Source organism: Lolium rigidum, chromosome 6 (genome assembly GCF_022539505.1).
Source record: "Lolium rigidum isolate FL_2022 chromosome 6, APGP_CSIRO_Lrig_0.1, whole genome shotgun sequence".
Taxonomy (NCBI): Eukaryota; Viridiplantae; Streptophyta; class Magnoliopsida; order Poales; family Poaceae; genus Lolium; species Lolium rigidum.
The window spans coordinates 220,161,725-220,166,498 of NC_061513.1; positions in this window are offsets into that span (position 1 = coordinate 220,161,725).

Sequence of the window (4,774 nt, forward strand, 5' to 3'; positions counted from 1 at the left end):
TGTGTCGTGCATGTTCCACGTTGGCGCCGGAATCCCTGGTGTTGCGCCGCACTACACTCCTTCACCAACAACCTTCACGTGGCCTTCATCTCCTACTGGTTCGATAACCTTGGTTTCTTTCTGAGGGAAAACTCGTCTGTCGTACGCATCATACCTTCCTCTTGGGGTTCCCAACGGACGTGTGCTTTACCGTCACAAGCAGCTACTTTTCCGGCGCCGTTGCCGGGGAGATCAAGACACGCTGCAAGGGGAGTCTCTCACACCCAATCTCTTTACTTTGTTTATTGTCTTGCTTTATTTTATTTTCTGTCTTGTTTGCTTTCTTTATATCAAAAACACAAAAAAAATAGTTACTTGCATTTAATTTATTTTGTTATCATGTCTAGTCCTGTACTTTACTCTGTCACCTGAGGAATTGATCTTTACTTTTAAACAAGGGGATGAGGAGAGTTTTAAAGAAGCTTGGTCTAGAATTTTTGATTCTTATGGTAAAACTGAACCTAAAATGACTCTAAGCTTGCTTCTTAGTAACTTTTATTTTGGGCTTATTGTTCGCTATAGATATGCTTTGGTTGCTGTAGTGGGAGGAGATTTCCTTCACTGCGATGGGGATCAAGTTTTTAATGCCATAAAAAAATTGGTTGCATCATCTAGCTCAGCTAATAACTTTGATTCATCTCTTGCTAGCATTCATAATAGATTAAACACTCTCGAGACAAATATATCTTGTTTAAAAGAAGGGTATAATCAGATTCGTGAATATTATGATTATGTTCCAGTAAGCTTTGAACCTTCAATGTGGGTCCCTACTATTAAGGTTGCTATTTGTGGTGAAACTTTTTATGCCATTGTGATATTATGTCTGAGTTTTGCCTTATGCCTAAAAGTATTTATGAATCTTTGACACTTTGGGGACTTACTGAAGGTGGAGAAGGAATAACTCTTACTGATAATTCTGTTATAATTCCTAAGGGGATAGCTGAAGGTGTGTTCACAAACTTTCTTGGAAGAACGGTATCCACTGATTATCTCGTTATTGAATGTGTAGGGACAGGACAAATCACACTTGGAAGATCCCTGCTGAAACTCTTGGGAGCAACCGTAGATGTGGGAAAAGGCACTCTAAATTTTACCTCTACACCCGGATGTGGTCATGTATTCCCTAGACCAAAGAGTAATAATAAGAGTAAGAACGGTAGGCGTAAAGCCCCTGGTAATGATGTTGATGCTTCTTCCCTTGATGTTACTTGATTTTCACTTTATGCGCCTAGCTGAAAGGCGTTAAAGAAAAGCTCTTATGAGAGACAACCCATTATTTTATTTCTGCAATTTTTGTTTTATATTTGAGTCAAAGTGTTTGTTACTACTGTAGCAATATCTTTGTATATTTATTTTCTTGCATTGTTGTGCCAAGTAAAGTCTTTGATAGAAAGTTGATACGAGATTTGGATTTCTGCGCAGAAACAGATTTTTAGCTGTCACGAATTTGAGTTTTTATCTCTGCAGGAAACTCGTAAAATCCTGAAAAAATTCATGCGTGATCCTCAGATATGTACGCAACTTTTGTTCAACTGGAGCTTTTCCATCTGAGCATGTTAAGTGCCTCGAAAAAATTCGTCTTTACAGACTGTTCTGTTTTGACAGATTCTGCCTTTTATTTCGCATTGCCTCTTTTACTATGTTTGAGTAGATTTCTTTGCTCCATTAAATTTCAGTAGCCTTGGTTAATGTCCAGAAGTGTTGGGAATGATTGTGTCCTTACTGAACATGTGAATTTTTGATTATGCACTAACCCTCTAATGAGATTGCTTTGAGTCTGGTGTGAAGGAAGTTTTCAAGGATCAAGAGAGGAGGATGATATAGTATGATCAAGAAGAGTGAAAAGTCTAAGCTTGGGGATGCCCCCGTGGTTCATCCCTGCATATTTCAAGAAGACTCAAGCGCCTAAGCTTGGGGATGCCTGATACGTCTCCGACGTATCGATAATTTCTTATGTTCCATGCCACATTATTGATGATATCTACATGTTTTATGCATACTTTATGTCATTATTATGCGTTTTCCGGAAATAACCTATTGACGAGATGCCGAAGTGTCAGTCCTGTTTTCTGCTGTTTTTGGTTTCAGAAATCCTAGTAAGGACATATTCTCGGAATTGGACGAAATCAACGCCCAGGGTCCTATTTTTCCACGAAGCTTCCAGAAGTCCGAAGGGGAAACGAAGTGGGGCCAAGAGGTGGGGACACAGTAGGGCGGCGCGGCCCAAGCCCTGGCCGCGCCGGCCTAGTGTGTGGCCCCACCGAGACTCCACCGACCTTGCCCTTCCGCCTACTTAAAGTCTCCGTCGCGAAAACCCTACCACGTTCGACGAAACCAGAGAAAACCTTCCAGAGCCGCCGCCATCGCGAAGCCAAGATCTGGGGGACAGGAGTCTCTATTCTGGCACGCCGCCGGGACGGGGAAGTGCCCCCGGAAGGCTTCTCCATCAACACCACCGCCATCTTCTTCAACGCTGCTGTCTCCCATGAGGAGGGAGTAGTTCTCCATCGAGGCTCGGGGCTGTACCGGTAGCTATGTGGTTAATCTCTCTCCTATGTGCTTCAATACAATAATCTCATGAGCTGCCCTACATGATTGAGATTCATATGATGATGCTTGTAATCTAGATGTCATTGTGCTAGTCAAGTGGATTTTACTTATGTGATCTCCGGAGACTCCTTGTCCCACGTGTGTAAAGGTGACAAGTGTGTGCACCGTGTGGGTCTCTTAGGCTATATTTCACGTGAATACTTATTCGCTGTTATGAATGGCATAGTGAAGTGCTTATTTATATCTCTTTATGATTGCAATGTGTTTTGTATCACAATTTATCTGTGTGCTACTCTAGTGATGTTATTAAAGTAGTTTATTCCTCCCGCACGGTGTAATGGTGACAGTGTGTGCATCGTGTAGTACTTGGCGTAGGCTATGATTGTGATCTCTTGTAGATTATGAAGTTAACTATTGCTATGATAGTATTGATGTGATCTATTCCTCCTTTCGTAGTGTGAAGGTGACAGAGTGCATGCTATGTTAGTACTTGGTTTGGTTATGTTGATCTGTTATGCACTCTAAGGTTATTTAAATATGAACATTGAATATTGTGGAGCTTGTTAACTCCGGCATTGAGGGTTCGTGTAATCCTACACGCTTAGTGGTGTTCATCATCCAACAAGAGGGTGTAGAGTCTAGCATCTATCTATTTATTCTCGTTATGTGATCAATGTTGAGAGTGTCCACTAGTGAAAGTATGATCCCTAGGCCTTGTTCCTAAATACTTCTATCGCTGCTTGTTTACTGTTTTACTGCATTTATACTTCCTGCAATTTTACTACCATCAACTGCACGCCAGCAAGCACTTTTCTCGCGCCGTTACTACTGCTCATATTCATTCATACCACTTGTATTTCACTATCTCTTCGCCGAACTAGTGCACCTATTAGGTGTGCTGGGGACACAAGAGACTTCTTGCTTTGTGGTTGCAGGGTTGCATGAGAGGGATATCTTTGACCTCTTCCTCCCTGAGTTCGATAAACCTTGGGTGATCCACTTAAGGGAAACTTGTTGCTGTTCTACAAACCTCTGCTCTTGGAGGCCCAACACTGTCTACAAGAATAGAAGCACCCGTAGACATCAAGCACTTTTCTAGCGCCCTTGCCGGGGAGGAAAGGTAAAAGGCACTCATACTCCGGTCCCAGGTAAAGTACTTTTCTGTTGTCGTTGTGTGTGTGCTCGAAGCTATTTCCTTTAGATCCTGCAATTGCATATTTTTGTTTCTTGTTTACACTAGTTTGGCATAATGGACAACAATGAGCTTCTTATTCTATTTCCTGATTTAAGACATGGATGGTTTGATGCGAAAATTAAAAAACCTATGGAACCTTATTTGCATGTCGGTAGTAATATTAGTATGAACGCTTTGAACACCATTGTTGATAATGATATAGAAAGTTCTAAGCTTGGGGAAGCTGGTTTTCATGATCTTTTTAGTCCCCCAAGCATTGAGGAGAAAATTTTCTTTGATAATACTTTGCCTCCCATATATGATGATTATAATGATAGTGGTCTTTTGGTACCACCTACTATGGAGAGTAATTTTTATGATGATAATACTATGCCTCCTACACTTGATGAGAATAATAATAATGATAGCTACTTTGTTGAATTTGCTCCCACTACAACTAATAAAATTGATTATGCCTATGTGGAGAGTAATAATTTTATGCATGAGACTCATGATAAGAATGTTTCATTTGATAGCTATATTGTTGTAGAAATTTTCATGTTACTAAAACACCTCTCTTTTTGCTGAAAATCTTGAAGCTGCACTTGTTTTATCTTTCTATGCTTGTTGCATCATGCTTCATGAATTTGTTTATTTACAAGATTCCTATTCATATGAAGCATGTTAGGCTTAAATTTGTTTTGAATTTTCCTTTTGATGCTCTCTTTTGCTTCAACTACTATTTCTTGCGAGTGCATCATTAAAACTGCTGAGTCCATCTTAATGGCTATAAAGAAAGAACTTCTTGGGAGATAACCCATGTGTTTATTTTGTTACAGTACTTTTGTTTTATATTTGTGTCTTGGAAGTTGTTACTACTGTAGCAACCTCTCCTTATCTTAGTTTTGTTGCATTGTTGTGCCAAGTAAAGTCTTTGATAGTAAGGTTCATACTAGATTTGGATTACTGCGCAGAAACAGATTTCTTGCTGTCACGAATCTGGGCCTAATT